Source organism: Temnothorax americanus, unplaced genomic scaffold (assembly GCF_048541705.1).
Source record: "Temnothorax americanus isolate GAGA-0224 unplaced genomic scaffold, ASM4854170v1 Scaffold6, whole genome shotgun sequence".
In the NCBI taxonomy this organism is placed as follows: domain Eukaryota; kingdom Metazoa; phylum Arthropoda; class Insecta; order Hymenoptera; family Formicidae; genus Temnothorax; species Temnothorax americanus.
Window position 1 is genome coordinate 1940220 of NW_027509751.1, and position 18435 is coordinate 1958654.

An 18435-nucleotide genomic window follows, 5' to 3' on the forward strand; every position below is an offset into this window, starting at 1 on the left:
CTGTGTCCGACAGAATGCGAAACGAAATTGTCGCGGAGCGACACAGCTATACTGTAATCAGATAATTAGATACAACAAAACGCTAAATTTATTTCGGAATATGTAGCACACAAGGATGGTTAAATGCATCCGATTCGTTGAGTCGCCCCACATACCACGCGAGAATATAATCTCGTCATTTAATATTTGTCGTGAACTTAACCGCCGCGCTTAACCGCGATGTAATATTTAGCTTACAATTTGTTCCAATTTTGTAATCCATTTCGCGAAGGTTGAATATCGTTTTGTTGAAATATTAAACGACAACGGAATGCAACACACATTTCACATGCACACATTTCATTCTATTATTATTTAAGAAATACAAAACGTTTTCAAATTGCGGAAAGAAAAAATATTTTTTTTATTTTTATTCCTTTCAAAGGATTGTGACGTTTGCTTTTGCCTACATTTTTATTTATTCTGGCACAAAATTTATGCAGTAACGTTACTTTTTTGATTGCAACACCAGCGTAATGTAAGAGACTAAATCTAAATGTTTCTCTGAGCGCTCATTCTGTTTATGTAAATCTAAACGTAATTAATTATAATTTGAATTTTTTTACCGGACGCTTGCAATTTGCAATGCATGATTACTATACAAAATAAAAAGTGTGCAACTTGTGTATACAACACGTTTCATTTAGTAACACACGAACCTTTTTCGAGAACTGTATTTGGGTTTGCTCAAAGGAATTTACGTCTATCTGAAATTTGCTTCATTTAAAAATTAATTTGTATAAGATTTGTAAAGATTATTTGTACAACGAAAAAGCATATTTTACCCGGACTTTTACTTTACTCCACTGATTATTTTTCATAATTTTATAATTGAAATTATAATAATTTTTAAGCGTGTTATTTTAAAAGTTTATATCATACCCGTTTATCATTCTTTTAATATTTTTCTTTCTTCTCTCTCTCTCTCTCTCTCTCTCTCTCTCTCTCTCTCTATGTCCCTTCCTCTTCAAATAATCCGCTTCGCGCCACTAATCTGACAGCAAAATAAATTGATAGCGAGGGATTGCTCTAAATCCAGATGCGTTTTCTGTGTCTACTGTACTGCCAACCCTTTTCGAAAATTCGGGCACGCTATAGATTTTGTGGCAAGAGTGTGGAGTGCATTAATATTAATAGTAAAATATTTTCATAACAGGTCTGGGGCATTTTTGATAAATGTACGTACCTAGAAAACTGGTCTCACTTTATCTTTTGTCTTGGACATTGATGGATTGTCGCGGTTCACCGATGCATCTCCAAAATGTTCCACGATGTTCGTCAGGTACATCGCAATCGTATATGTTATCGATATACGTGCTCGTTTTGAGCGAAAACTTGAATTAGTGTAGAAGTCCAAATTTGATGATAAATTAGCTAAATGCTTATTAGATATAAGCTATCTTTGATATATTTGAGGAATAAAATAAAAGCGAAGACGTGTAAAGTTAACGTCTGTCTAATATGTCTGTGGTATTAATTTATTGTCATTTAATATTAAAAATTAAATGTCGAAATAAAATTTAAACTGTCTTGAGTTTATTTGCATTTAGTTAAAAATGTATTTATATTTTATATGCGTGCAGATCTGACACGCCAGCATTTATCTATGTTCAGTTTTTAAATAAAACATAATTCTGATAAAATTTATTTAAGCTTACATATACGAAAAACTTCTTTAATTTTATCAGAAATTAAAACAAAATAGCGTAAATTCTGTTTGAGGAGTCAATCGGCGATGATCATTATATTAATAAAAAAAATTAAATACTAAAGAAAAACACATTTTTTAAATTTACATTTAAATTATAAAATTCTTATAATGTAAATATTGTTGCAATATGCAATATTTTTCAAGAGCGTTGCAATAAAAAGCTAACTTTTCGGTAGCAAGATGTAATTTGTGTTCATATTTTGAGGTGGACAATTGAAGAGAGCCACTTCGACGATTTCAGATAAGTCTCGGGACGAAGGTAACAACCGATAGACGGGTTTATTGTTTCGGATTTCATGAAGTTTGCACTTCGGTCGGCTTTGAAAGAGTCGCCACGCGGGCGTTAATAAAGGCGAGTGTCGGCTAGTGTTTTAACAAAGTTACTCTTCCTGTGAAACATTCCCGCGGGCCACCCTCGCATGCTGTGGCTTTTGCATCGTCGTCCTTCGTTTCTTGCCCATCCGGCCTTTATCCCGTTAACATAGCCCGCTCTTTTTGCCTTTCGTTATTCTCTTTCGTGCATTTCGCTGGCGTGCACTGCCCCGAACACACAATGGGTCGCATTCACGCCGCTCCGTTGCCGTTAAACCACCATCGTTGATTCCGGTCCGGGCAAAAAGGCACGTCGGCGCATTACTTTTCGGCATTCGCCGAAATTATTCACCGTGAGAATATGGACAATGGGAATTTAATCAGCCGATTGTGCTTGGTTAGCGCTCTACGCGTATAATCTTAATTTGAATAAGCTATTATAATAGACTCGCTTTAAACAATGTATACCACTGTCGCATAATCAACTTTTTTTAATATTCCGGTTTCTTAAACAATATAAGTTTGTATTTATTTGAAAATGTGTAGTATAGTATCTATTCTCATAATATATTTGCGAAATAAGAGTAATACACAAGTTTTAAAACTTGTGAGAAGTAATAATACCCGCCCGTCAAGGATTAATAATCCCAGACTCGTGACGATTTATCATTTTAGTTCGACGTTGTTGGAGTCACAGAATATATTTTCCAGCGATCATTAATATTCCGTTCTGCCTATTGCACTTGTAGAGAGCAAATGCGATTTAGTGAGTCATTTGTAGAAACTTTCGTTGAGTATAATACCTCGTCGATATTATACGATCATTAATCTTATTTAAATATAGACGCAAGAGTAAACACAAATGTAAGTCGGATGATTGGTATGCACAAATTTATATAGAGAAAGAAAATTGATTTTAACTGCCTTTAAATATATAATTTGACTTTCACAAAATTGATTTTATCATAGCGTGCTCAGAATTACCCTATATACCCTACATGGCGCGATAATGTAGGCTCTAGCAGTATATTACATCGACGGTGTGGCAACAGTCGGTTTTGACGAATAATGGTTGCGTCTCGTACCATTCGCGGTCACATCATCTTTGACAAATTGTAACGTCTTTCACCGCCTGCGGTCGTGGTCAGTTTTGACAGGTAGTAACGTCTCGGGTCAACCTGCGGTTACTGGCCAATTTTTACAGCTGTCCAACGTAGTCTGCGGTAGCAGTCGGTTTTAGTAGTCCACTCTCCCTCACTCTGTGCGGTCACAGTTTGTTTTAATAGGTTTTCGTTACTCGTTCAACTACAAGTTCAACTTGGACAAATATAGTAGTGTTAATGGTTAAGTTGCTCACGACCCGTGGTTGTGATGCGGATTGATTCTCACCGGCTTTACATCGAAAGCTTTTTTTTTTAACCATTTCTTCTGTTGTAGTCGGATTTACCTACTAAATAGGTATATTTGAAGAAAATCGGGTAAATATATACTGTATTTAACAAAAAATTATGTGTTCCTTTTTACAGTTTTCGTCTATTTTTAAATTAGTATTATGCTATATGAGTGTTATGTGATTGACGTATATTAATGTTAATCATAGTCCGTCTGTATTTGGATCTGGCAGGTGAGAATCCCAGCGTACCGATTATGTTCATCGTCAATGTTGACGGATAGCGCTTCGATGATCCCCAATTTTCGGAGGTAAAAGGTTTGCCTTATTGACAATCATCGCTATCAATTTTGGAGATAGGAAAACGTATCATCAATGCAATATATGTACCCATCGTTCTAGATGGACATTATCATCGATTCGGAATTACATACGATTATTCCAATTTCAATCGCCAATTGAACGTATTCTATCCGCTTTGGCGCGATATTAGCGAGTTTCTATGCTCCGTAAATTTTCATTTTTTGCAAGTATTCTTTATGTGCGAATTATTTTAAAACTCGATTCCACGATGCCTTGTTTGGGAAATCTTTCTAGTCGAGCTCAATTCTTTGTAACGTTATCACAGAAGCAGTACGCGCTTGTTAACAATGCAGATAGGCAAAAAGGCAAGACTAATTAGGCTGCAATCGCTTTGATATTGCTTGATATTGCCACGATGAAGCAACGTTACCGCATTACCATGACGTTGCAGTAAGTACGTTCTATGAGATTTCCGCTTATTAGTACAGATTTCGATGTGCACATTATTGAATTGTGCTCGTTAAGTTCTGAATTGTGAAATTAGTAGGATTACACAGACTCAGTTTTTTGAAACTAACTTTCTACCGCACATAAAATTATTTTATAAGAAAAATTAGTTTATTATTGACGAAAAATACAAAAACACTTGGTACTTACAATTAGATAAAAGAAGTATTTTATTTGTCGCATATTATATGTATTATTTATTTTAATATTATTATTTTCTGCATTTTGTTTGACACATTTTTTAAAAATGTTATTTGTGCACATTTATATATTTTGCATACGTAATAATACTTTTACTGTCATTTCCAAGGAATTTCATTCACGGTGTTAAAGCCGGATCAGAGTAAGCGACTTCACCTTCTTTTGCTCCGCAAATCTTTAAAGTGTCGAGTGCAAATTTCCGTACGTTGGACTACGCACATCACATGTTTGCCGGAGCCACTTGACGATGTCAATAGCACATAAGCAGATAAGTCGTTTACACTGCAAACACCCGGGTCCGTCGCGCAGCGACGTGTACCGTGCTGGGTGTCGTGTAGATACGGTGTGACAGTTTGACGAAGCAGCCCGGATCATTTTGAGTGATTGAGCGCAAAGAGACATGGAATCTCTCTTATCCCGACGTGCGTATGCGTGCATACGAGCGTCTGCTGTATGGTAATGCAACGATGCATGGTGATTGCATAAGTGGTACCGAAGCATGCAACGTTCCAGCGGAGTAAGAACCGACATGCGAGAGAATATCCATATGATTATCGACAGTTGTCTGACTAAACAATAATCAGCTACGGGTGCTACGTAGCGCCTTGATGATGATGAACAATAGTGTACATTTACAATAAAGTAGAAACTATTGGATCTTTTTTAGAAGAAAGAGAGAGAAAAGATATGTGCTTGTGTATTTTTATATTTATGTGTGTGTGTGTGTGTCGTGCACTTTGTTTGAACATTTAATAAATTTACGTTAAAACAATTACGCTTGTAAATTAGAAATGCCTGTTTACAATCGTGTTATTATCAAAACGGCGAGCTCGTTCGGTGGAAGACCTCTCCGAGCCGCAACAACGTGTCGGGCATGGGCTAAAAATCCCAATCTTCCGGCTTTTCAAAACACGAGAGTAAAAAAAAAACAAAAGTAAAATAGGGGAGATGAACTGAAATCGGTTTTCTGGGCCAATGTGTCCATTGAAATTCCGTGATGTCTGCACCAAAGTCGGTCGATTGTCCCCTACATTTGCTAACTCATCCCAACACAACCCTTCTATCTCGACCGCACGTTCGTGCCTCATCCCAAGAGGGAGAACATGCGTATTCACAGAAAAACTTTCACCCCCGCCGCCGTTTTTTCCTACCCTTCCGCGCTTCAACTGGCACTGCGTGCATCCCGTGGATTATCCGGATATTGCAGCTTTTGCTGTAGGACGATTCTGACGAATAAAGGGCACGTTATCACGTCCGGCACCCCAATCTCTTCTCTTCCACAGAATTTTTTGGTTTCTGTTGCTCGTTTGATTCTGCCCCTGCGTTGAAAAGCCTCCTCGCTTGTGTCTATAACAGACCTTTCAATGCCAAAATCCACAATTGTTTCATATTCGAAAAATTACAAACTATTACATGCATTAGATAGATATACATGTTACACTAAAGCAATAGCTTATTAAAAATTTTAAATTGACACTAATTTTGTTTGAAAATAAAATTTTATAATTTCTTTGTAATTGGATGAAAAATAATAAAATATAATATTTCAAGAGAGAAGTGCATATTGAAAGAATCGAGTATTTAAATTGATAATTTAATCTCTCTCTCTCTCATTATTTGAAGAGATAAGTAAATTAAATAGGTTTATTTTTCGCAATGATATTTACGAATAATCTTTATTGTCAGTCAGTGTCGAATATTATCTTCCTTGTAAAATAGGTTTAATCAAATCGAGTCAGGAAAAATATGATACTTATAATATATTAATGTTTACGTATTAAAATTGATAGTTGCAATAATGCGTATCTAAAAAATACATATATAATTGAATTACATTAATAATAAATGAAGAAAATAAATTATAATAAAGAATTTTACATAGAGAAGAAAGCTCTATTTTTGCACACAAGTAATTTATTCATACTTTTTTTTTATAATTCCTAGTCGAATTTTCGAAAATAGTGATATTCAGAATCTGCAAGCAGAAAATAATGGATTACTCTGCGCGTTGTATCGGACCGTTAACCAGTCAAGTTTTCCTGAAACTCAGCAATTCCTGTTTTCACCACCTCCGCTAAATGACAAAGCTGTTCGCATCCCCGATCCGATTCTACTGGCGATCGTTAGCGCGCCATTTGCCACACCCGTTTGGAAAAAGGTGTTCATTGACCGTGAAAAATTTCGACTCGTTTGCTACCTCTATTCTGGGCAACGGGGTGCCCCACGGGAATCTTGCTATTCGGCGACGCGCATCGATCTATAACGCGAACACGGGGATAAATCGATCACAGGGGAGAGCACGCTGGGGTTATTAAATTATATCCCGATCCATTTAGATCAAATTTAGCGATCTAGATCATATTCCGCGAATCTTATACACTGTTGCTTGATGAATTTCGCTCTGCTTTTCAACCATGAATATTACACCAAATATTTAGACTATACGTCAATATGTACTACCTATACTGGATTAATACTTATTACTTACAATTAGTACCGGGGCACTGGTTTCATCAAGATATATATTTACATCTGCGCAGTTTTATAGATATTAATTGAACTTGAAATTTGCTTAAACAAGTACTTAAACAAGCGACCACATACACACACACACATATCTGGCACAAGAACATCGCGGCGTTCAACGAAGTGAGACATATTACAGCTCTGGCACGTAATAAAATTTTCCTCGAGATCCACCGCCCGTCTCGTTAATTCTCGGGACGACCCCTTCGCCTTCCGCATGATTCGTGGCTGAAATTTAAAAAGACGAACGTCCCGAAATTTTTTGAATTCTCCAAACCGGAGAGACTTACGATAATCAGCACGTTCCTCCGATATTGCAAATATTTTATAAGAAAATTAATTACGCACACAAATTGAATGCCTGGAAAAAAAATTCTTCTTTCTTACAATAAGAAATTACCGGGCGTTATTTCTTGTAAATATCGATATTGGACGCGATATAATACTCTATGAAATAAGATTCTCTAAATTAATTCCCCTACGGCAAAAGATTTCTTAAGTATATACAAAATTGCGTAATTTGTAGAAATTTAAAATTTTAATTTAAAAAAATGCCCTTGTTCTCTTTTAATTATAAATTTAGTTTGCCGCAATAAAAAGAAACTCGCAATACGTCAATATTTTTATAGTGTTGCTCACACGTCGGATAAAAATTCCGCGCATAAAGTTTGCCCTTAAAGGACCAATAATCGTGTGTATGCGGCTGCGTGTATACGTATATGTGAATGTGCATATACTATATATTAATTGTGCATGCTATACTGCATTTCTGCAATTGTAGTACCGCGTACCGTATGGCGTTGTTTTTATAGCACGACTACCATGCATCATTAAACTCCACCGCAAGTATGCACCTGTGTGCCTGGAATTTTACCGTCGAAACACGTATTCCTCTAATCACGTATTACGCTTCCGGTATTAATTATACGTTCAAACTGTGCACAAAATTATGCGGTCATAGATCGCGTATATACGTTATAATCATTAATCGCGTATCAAAAATCGATTATGAATACCCACGCGCAAATAGAGGCGATAATCTGTGTGGTCGGCGATATGAGCATACAGCGCATCTCACGAATTACCTAAACCGTAAAAAAGGGGATTATACCATATCACATGGTGTTGATTATTTTGACATTACAAATAAACGATACACATTGGATGAACGATCGAATACGGGGTTCAAGAATTTTTTTTCCTGTTACTATACATGGAAAGAAAAATATATTCTGGTTTTGGTATATCTACATTGCAACTTGCATTTCAACTTGGCGCAATAAGGATATTACAATAAAAACGAAGGCCGCGGTATTGCCCCTTTCGAAACCACCCGAAGTGCGCAATTCTCTTTTTAGAATTCATTCGTTCATTTCTTTTTGTGTCCGCTATACTTTCTACACTCTTGCAAAACTTTGTGCAGTTCCGCCGCAGCTGTGGAAAAAGTTACTGTGCTTTACCCCTACAGGGGATACATTTTTCGCGGGATCTTTTGCGTGAATGGCAGCCGACTTATCGCCGTGAAATTTGTGACGCAAAAACGAATGCGCGTATATGTAAGCGTATTATTACAGATCCCCGACAAGGGAGTTACGCCGCCCTAACGGTGCGCGTGTCATTTGCCGACAATAAACGCCCCACGAAGTATATACCCCTGACTCCGTGCGACGGCGGAGATTAAAGAGGTAGCTTTATATCCGCGTTGCAACGAGCTCATGGAGGGATGCACCAGCCGCAAGAAGCGTAGACGCCTCCCGCTTTTTCCATGCACTTTGAGTCTGTAAGCCGCGCGCATTCCAACAATTATCCGCAAGAGTAGGATGGGAGCCGAGGGAGCAAATTAACTCACGCTAAATCTCGCAATCACCTAAAAAATTTTTTTACGTCAGCCTGGTGATCCTGATTCGCGTTACTGAATACGAATGGCGCTAATAAAATACTCATTATTCGAGCTATAATAAATTTATCTTATTAATACATTTTCCAAAATTTGTTGATACATAAACCATTTTTTCTTGACATTATGTAATATTTAAAATAATTTGATAGAGAATTATTTGTTAGTTTTATGTACGTTTCAACATCAACAAAGTGGAAATTTTGAATTTTATCAGTTTATCTACACGAACATTTAAATGCAATTTAAGATAGAAAGAATTAAAGTGTCCTATTTTAAAACAAAATCCTTACCGTTGGCAAAGATTACGAAACATCTAAAAAGATATCTTTTCTGAAGTTTTAATTCCAAAGGAGATGCTCGCTGCTGTCTCCGTTGATTGCGCTGCAGATAAACCGAATCCTTGCAGTAAAATAAAAAGTGATAGTAGACGACGTCCCTATATATCTCAACTTTTCCTACCTTTTGTTTGGTTTTAATAACAATATATTATCTTTATAAATTTTTTATTTTCTGAATTGTTATTTATAAAATTAAATGCTTGTAAAATTATATATTTATATATATATATATTTTTATATAATGTTATATAGGACTTTTATAATAAATTACAGTAGAAAATAATTGAAAATTTTAAAAAATATTTTATGATAAATAAATTGAGATTTTTATTAAAATTTAAAAGTTTTAAAAACTTTAATTAAAATAGAATATTAAAATTCTCGAGTAAAGTTATTTTTTTAATTTTGTAAGAAAAAGATATTAATATTTAGAAAAAATTGTATTAATCGTAAGACTCACACCAAGACATTTTTCGTCATTTTACCTTCTACTCTGCAAGAAAAACTTCGCGACGAAGTTTCTTTTAGCATGCTTACTGAGTGGAAGTTCTTTCTTGCCCAAGTTTGCCACCCGCAAGGCACTCTAAGCTCAGTTTGACTTCACTCGAGCAGCTGACAATTTAAGATCAAACAGTGTCGGCCATCTATAGACAACATATGCTTTCTTATCTTAGTAGAGATGGTAAAAAAATTGTGACGGCGGCGACGCCTGCATTATACATAGTGATCTAGAAACATTGAAAAAACATGGCTATCCTCGGAATTTTGGGGCGTAATGATTTTTATATGAAACAATACAATTGTGAACGCTGTTTGTACTCTGACAATGAAACAATCACACCGCGAATATTTCGTTGAGCTATTATGCATAACAGCAATAACTCTAGAACATTATTTCTCATTTCTCAACATCTAATTTTATCAACAAAATTTCCTCATATATGAAATTGTTTTAACTGACACACATTTAACAATATTCAGATGAAAATTCATTCAGAGAATACACCAGACTTTCCGCTAGGTCCACCACATGTTTAACATTATTTTTGCTGTCTGCAACAACAGCTTAAATTTACGTAATTAACACGCAAAAGTTACACTTTTGAATCCAGCTCGACGTAAATTAAATAGATTTATATATAGAGAGAGAGGTCCGTTATATATTTATTGTATTACGTAAAGAGTGACTCGCACTTGATTTCTATACGTTTTTCAGATCAGAACATCGATCTCGCAAATGGTGCGCACTACCGTTGCATCAAAGCAGTTTACGCGACCGATAGTGGAAACGTCGGGCGGACATCGTGACGATGATACACATCGCGAAAGAGAAAACGCTTACGAACCTGTTCACTCCGTGAAGAAATCGTAGAAAGATGATCGCGCGCGCTTCGGTACTTTCTTGGCATATATCTCTCTCTCGCGAGGTGGATATGGATTTAAAAAGACCGGGGAGTGCATTTAACTCCGCACGCCATCCGGTTACGTCCAAAGCCTTTATGTAGCTCGCCGTCTTCTCTCTCCCTCTCTTTTCTGCTCTAATTTTCTTTCTCTTCAAGCTGCTCAAAGGCAGATTGATTAACTTGATATCGATGATTCGTAAAAATCTCACCGTTAAGACTTCAAAGCTACCCTCGTATCTGTCATTTTCAAACTAACACTCGCTCGCGAATACAGAAAAGACGTAAAGATTTCCTATTGATTGCGCTAGGCGGATATTATTTTTGCCATTTTTTTTCTTATCCCCCGTGACAAGCTTTGCACTTTGATGTGGATTACCTGAGAAGGGCACAACGAGATTTCAGATTTTTTAATTAAAATCCAAGAGGGTGCATGAAATTATAATATCTTAAATATCGTGAATATAATGATTAAGCAATTATTAATTGAAATTCATGGATGCGTAAGTATTTATGTGTAATGTATTTTAATGAATTTGTTGATATTAATTATTTACACATGTATATATCTATGCTTATTAATTACATATTAATTTAAATATATTTTTAGTATTTTATATAGAAATTCTTGTTAATATTAAAAGAATGTGCTAATTAGATTTTATATAATCGATTACATTCAGTTAACCATAAATAGAAAATATTTTATCGTAGAGTACCTGTAATGTATTTATTTTATTACCCATTTTATATAGGAGTCATATAACATTAGGAAATATCTTATCGCAAAATATGGAAGCAATATATACGTACTTTTTTAATATTCTTGAAGCAATTTTATTTCACAGTAGCGGATTTTATAAGGAATCAAGCGACGAGCATTCGAGGGTTTATTAAACTCCAGAGGGGTTTACGTATATACCGCGCGGTGGCTTAAGTTCGAGCAGTCTTGTCCTACCATATTATCTTCTCTTCTTGTTTATCTCTCCACTTTAACTTAATTTCTGTTTATTAACTTATAAATATTTTATATTGTTTCAGTTAATAGAGAATTTGTGACATTGCTATGGGATTGAAATTGAATCTGAAAAGACTGAATTGGTTGAAAAGCCATTATATGTAAATTAGTATACTTACTATTAATTATTATATACTATTTATTTCATTTATGTCTATATATTTTATTGCGTTCACTACAAAAGAATAATGACAGAACTGCACATTGCACAACTTGTATATATAAGTTGTTTCGTGGCGTCTACTTTTATAATAAAGCGTGGCACACTTTTGAATTTTAACGTGACGTTAATGTAACTTTATTTTAATTAATGATATCTTTATTTGTTAAGATTGCACAAACACAAGTGTGTTACTTTTACACATTTTAAGTGCATTATTCATTGTAGACTTCTTACACGTTTTATCGTGTGTAAATTAAAAACACACTTGAAGTGAATTTAATTTACACACGGATAAAGTGTGTAAAAAGTGTCTACAATGAATAACGCACTTAAAATGTGTAAAAATGACACATTTGTTTTTGCAGTGTTGTAATTAATTCTGTACTCTTTAAATCTGAATCAATGAATAGTCACTGATATCAGTGGCTATATTCACTGATTCAGATTTAGAGAGTATAAAGAGCAATTATTTTTTTAAATGTAGATATATAGACAGCAATATTGGTAATATTAATATATTCGATTAATAAATAAATAAATGATGAAGTGAGAAATTGAAATCAGATGTTATTGTCGCTTTGTAAAAATTCTACGCGTGCAATTCGAAAATGTATTTTGCCTATGATTGATAGGTAATAAAACATGCAGCAAATGGCATAGTAAGCTGCGAGTTGTACGAACTTGACTTCACGACAACTTTTACAGCGCAGTCACTTGACATGTCGAGCAAAATTGTTAAATCGAACATGATGGCACGTGACTGGTTAGACGTTGCTCTTTAGACACATATGCTTTTTCAACAGTAACAACGGACATTTCTTCTACACACTTGGTATTAGAAGCACATATACTATTGGGTATACCTCAGCAAGAAAATTTTACACACAAAAATTTTATAAAATGTTTAACAATGATTGAAACATTGCGAGTAACTTATTGAATAATGTATCATATTAAACGTTCGCGTTATTAAAAATAGCAATAAACATTTTACACCCTGCGTTTTTTAAATTTAACGAGGCACGTATTGAGATTACAATATGTGCTTCTTTTCGCAAAAATATATTTTAGATCAATTTCCACTAACAAAAACTATCTCTTCTGTTGCAGGTAAGACACGTCATCGAGGAGACTCATAATTAGCCATTGCGATCGTTGCCGATCTTAAGTAGGTAATTAAAAGATTTCAATATATAGCGGTGAGACGAACAAAGGCGAATTCCGTTTCTCTCATCGGTTCGCAGATAAGACGCCCTCGAAAACTTTCGATCTGTAATTGCCATCCCTATAATGTAATCAGCCATTCTACGTTTAATCGGCCATTAAAGCCTACCTCGTGACGATGGATGAAGGACCTCGTCCTTCGGGTTTCGAGAAATCGCGTCGAGAGACGCGACGTCATTGAAATTTCATAACTCCTCCGTGCATTTTCTGTCTATCTCCTCCTCGCCTCCCTCGTTTCTTAGTCTCGCGATTCGAAGTTAATTAAGCCCGAGAATGGCAAAAAGAAGATCGTATGATAGAACTCTCGTCGGCAGTCGGGGCGATAATCTAAGACGAGTCTCTTGTTTCATTCTCCGAAGTCCAAACTACGCCAAGAATAATTAATAATGCCACCTCCCTCTTCCTTCTAAAGTTCGTCTTTGACCGTACGGAATTTCATATCTCTCTTCCTATCTTTTCTCCATCCCACGGGGTCAACTTTTTCCACGTTGTTCAGCGTTCTGAAAAATTCTTTAAATTTCTTTTTATTGCCGTGAATATAGCACGGCACGCGACTTCGATTCCAAGTACATAATTGATTAAACAGCGTCCGATGATAGAGATGAAATGAAAATGAGAGAAAAAAGAAGATTGATTTTGAAACATTTTGAAGTAAATAATATTAAAATAAAGACGTTAAAAATTAATATAATTTTACAAAAATAATTCATAGTGGAACTATCGTGTATAGAAAGTTAATAAAATTATTACAAATGTGAACAAGTATAGATATATAAAAGCGAACGTTGAAATATAATACAAATGTTTGGAAATAAACATGTTATTGACGTGCGGAATTGTTATAGACGAGGAGAGAAAAAGTTAGAGAAAACAGGAAAAACTTTCTAAAGGGCGAAATGTTGCTGCCGGCGTGGAGGCAAATATTGGGACGTGATTTACGGATACAAATATTGGCGCTCGTTAGAGCTTGGGAAACGGATTGTCGAATTCGTAGAAAACGGGAGTTCCGAAGGAGCGAGTGTTTTCTGTTTTCTTTCTCTACCATCCCTCTCGCCTTTGCCACCTCATCCCCGCCCTCCGATCGCGTTCCGCGCGGTTTCCGCCGCGACCGTAAGTCAAACTCGCGTTTTATTCATCGTACGGAACTGATCTACATGTTTGCGCGTCGCGCAGAAAGTCTTTTTACGGGATTTCTCTGGGAAAAAAAGTAATGTACGACGCGAAAAAGCACAGATGGTGATCGAATTCACATTGGTGCTACAGCACGCTTTTGCGTATAGTAGTATATCCACACACACACAGAAAGAGGTTTATATTAAAGGAATAGGAGTTACTAACAATGAGAATTATGTATGTTATTTGTATTTGTACGAATTGTTGAAAGAATACACCGAAGCAGAGCATGTGAGGAGATAAAATGAGTTATTTAAAATAATTTTACGAGCGTGTCAGGGTTGAAATAAATAAATAAAATGTTGCGAAAATTTTTATATTTCGCAAAATTAACATATCGCGAACGAGACGAACATTGGTGAACGTTAATAAGAATAAAATACTATTATACAAAAACATCACATTTTGCGTAGTATTTAAATCAATTTACGATGGGATTATGTAATTTCCACGCGTTTCCATATAGTGCGCCGCAATGCATTTCCGTAGCGAGAACGCACGTATTTCGCTTGCAAAACCGCGCGCATCTAAATCACGGTAAGCCTTGTTTATGTAGCTGCAAATTATGTCATTACTTAACGGAGGCGCCGGTATCCGCGCGACGGCGGGCCACCGCCGCGCGTCGGCGATATTAATGATTAATTGAACACTTTCTGCCAGGCTACGTTAACAACCGGAGGCCTCATAAGTCTCGTTTTCAAAAACAACTTTTACTTATCTTTGCGCTACGCGCGTAATTTCTCGCGAGATTTTCCCCGGGCGAATAATGCCGCCGGGAATATTCCTTAAATATTGCAGCGATTTTTTTTAATACTTTGCAACTTACGATCTTCCCATTCCCGTCTCGCGCATGAAAATAATAACTGAAATATCGCATCTACTTGGTACGAAGAGTTCATGTTTTTACTATTTATTCATCTAATTCTTTAATTATACGCATGTAGCAAAATGAGAAGCAAGATTTATAAAAATGTGAGCCGTATATGACGTTATACAAATTTGATGAAGCATTTATAAAATATGATACAAATCATTGCACGCGACAATATTTCCTAGCTAGATATTATCATTGAAATTCATAAAACATCTATGTTCGTAAAATATTGCTGATATTCAAAATTCTGCTTGATTATTTATTATAATTAAAAAGCCTCCCACTAAATATTCAATAAATTTTCCGTATCGATAATGAATAATTGCGGATGCTGCGAAATGTACAGTTCATCGGATTTAGCGAAAAACGATTTAATTCGTTGATTAAATGAAATATTATATAATAATATCTTCTTTTTTTTAAATCGATTTTTATATACAGTTCTCTGTTGAAATAAAAATTCGGTAAGTCTGTTCTGTATTGTCACGCGCGTCGAGTGCATATATACGCTTTGCAATTACAGTGTCGTGTATTATACGCTTCGTTAGACGAGGTTTCTAGACAGACTGCAAGGCATAATGGAACTTCCTCTGACATTTGGACGGCGCGGCGCGGTGCGGCGTGCCCATCCTTTGTTCCAGACGTAAGAGAATGTCATCCCTTATTGCGACCACCCTTCGGCATTGGTCGACTCACAGGGGGTAAAGGCCAGAGGATGGCGAGCAACGGTCCGTTCGATTGAACGACCACCTCTCGACCCCTGCCAACACATCGGCCAACACACTGGAATGCGAGAATTTATTCCTGAACATTCCGTGGGGCGGTAGTTGGACGTTTTCTATCCTCTGAATCCACCGCGCCACCCCCATCGACAATCGGAATATTTCCTTCCTTTTGCTCCTCGACATACGCGATTTTGCCTTTAAACTTCTCTCTTCGCTGGGAGTCAAAATCACTTTTGTGTTGTAGGCGTACCAAGGAATCTCCTCGCGGATATGTGTATAAAACGCCGCTTTGTGTGGCAGCTGAATTTTTCACGCTGACGATGCAACGCTATAACCATGTGCAAAACACCTGCCATCTTTTCTTAATAAAGACTATAGATTTAGGCGTGATCTTTTTGAAACAAAGATTATATAATATATTTCATATATCTACCATCTCCCCAATTAATTGGAAAAAAATTATACAATATAAAATTTATCATTCTTAAAAATAATAAGATTATGAATAAAACGAAAGATCTCTTAAAATAACTTTATTATTTCTTCATTTGATTACTTGGTAAAGGATATTAAATCCCACGAAATATGTAAAAAAATATCCCGATAGTAATTTCGATAATATATTAAAATCCGTGATAATTAAATTTTCACACGTATAACTAAACTGCTTCTAAAATCATCGAATTCAAAACACGGAGATTATACGTGATATTCGATGCGAAGCACGTAGTCGTCAGGGCATTTGTCGTTTACAATTTCGTCTTGTACCGTAGATTGATCCGTCGTAAATTAAACAGAGCTTTTACCAGCCATGAATAAATTACAACGGCGTTTAAACGACTGATTTTCAACCGCATTGTCTGACGAACGAACTATAAATGTCGCTCGGTCACCCGTAAAGTTTTATACCACTGCAGCACTGGCGTTCGACGTTTGTGGAACATTGCGCTGCACGACGCGAATGTACCCTTTGCCGGAGGAAAAACATCGATGTAAAGAAAAGTTAGAACGTCCCTAACACTTGACCCTGCACCTTCGTTGTTTGCGGTTCGTAGACATTTGTCAGTTGATCGCGCACCCTCCGCAGCCACCTCTCGTCGTTTTCATCCCGGCACCGTCGCGTCGCCGCGCGCCATTTTCTACACCATGGCATGAAACGGGGATCAATGGATCAGTATAACGGCAAGGGCCGATAGCTTTTTTTATCCTTTTAGATTTTATTGCTTCAAAGTATCTGTTTGTATAAAAATACGAGAAGAAAAATATAGTTAAAAAACCCATGCAGTCAAAACAAACATGTGTGCTTTTAATAAATATTTTGAAACAACAAATGTTTTATAAAGAAAAAATGCGCGCAACGGATATAATTTTTGGATATATATATCTTCCAGATTGTAACAATATTATTAAAATCGTTGTGTACTAAAGTTACATAATTGCATACTAGCATATTGAGTGTTAGCTCTATGAGAAAATATATGCAAAGCGGCGAACAACTGTCAACCAGCATTTTGAGTTTTAGATTTTACTTCTCCACACAACGTGTCGACTTTGCACGAAAACATGTATACGACGAAAACGAGAAATAAACCTTGATGGACGCGCATGCAGCTTGAAAGCGTCACGTTTACCGGCTTTTAAAGCATTGCTCTTTATTTCATCCCTATTCCCCTGCGTTCTTCCTCGACGAATGTTCCGTAGTAAATTGTTGCTGTCAGGCACATAGGATCGTTAAAGAAAAGGGTTACAGAACATGATCGTGTAATTTTCATTACATGCGAGTTGAATTCTGTAAAAAATATGAGGTATATTCTGTAAAAAATGATGGTATGTATAATGTTGACGAGTTTTTGTTGTTATTCCTCTCGGAGCGAAGCGAAATTAAACGTTATTCCAACGTTAAACGTAAATAATAGTTTGTTAAATTACTTAAATAATTAATGCTTGCTAAATTAAGTTGGCAACAATCAGCAACTACTATGTGCCACACGCACATAGGCAATAATATATAAGTAATTTATTTAATTAATTATACGTCATGTAATCATTTTCGTAAAAATACTTGAGAAAATTTTATAATTTTTTATTTATAATTATATCTGCTTTATGTGTTATCGTTACTTTAAAATATTTATCGTGCAATAATCAAAATCAAATTAGATCAATTATGAGTGTTGAAAGCGGTACGCGATACAGTTAAATTGCAGCAATTGTATCTCCGATGCCTTTACATTCGGAATGTAACGTCATAACGTTGAGACTCTATCGGAACCACAAAATCGCATAATCGCGCACCGGCAGTATGCGCGTAACTAACTATGAGCAACGCAGTTTGCCTTGAAAACAATTCAGACTAAGCAACATACTCGTTTCCGATAAACTGCGACTAGTACACAACTCTAGTATCTTGCATAGTTTGTAAATCACGAAGATTTGTTCGTTAATCGTTTGTCGCCAAGAGATTTTGTCATTCTATTTCAGTTCTAAATATATTTTGCGATAAAATTCTATTTAAATCCAAAGTTTATCTATAAATTAGTTTACTTTAATTATCAATATTTTTATTATTGTTGAACGAAAAGATAAAGAAGATAGAATTTTGTGAAATTTGAATTATTTTAACACTAAGTT

The 18435-nt window shown here is 35.7% G+C and overlaps 1 protein-coding gene and 1 long non-coding RNA gene across 4 annotated transcripts in view; both read left to right on the forward strand.

Moving 5' to 3' along the window:
* LOC143904933 (uncharacterized) overlaps positions 1-17431 on the forward strand; it is a 41117-nt gene extending 23686 nt beyond the window's left edge. The window contains exons 2-3 of the long non-coding RNA XR_013259072.1: positions 12919-12980; positions 15721-17431. This is a non-coding gene — a long non-coding RNA (uncharacterized LOC143904933). The remainder of the gene's footprint in view (positions 1-12918; positions 12981-15720) is intronic.
* Pgant2 (polypeptide N-acetylgalactosaminyltransferase 2) overlaps positions 1-18435 on the forward strand; it is a 191559-nt gene that overhangs the window by 101906 nt on the left and 71218 nt on the right. The window lies entirely within an intron of this gene.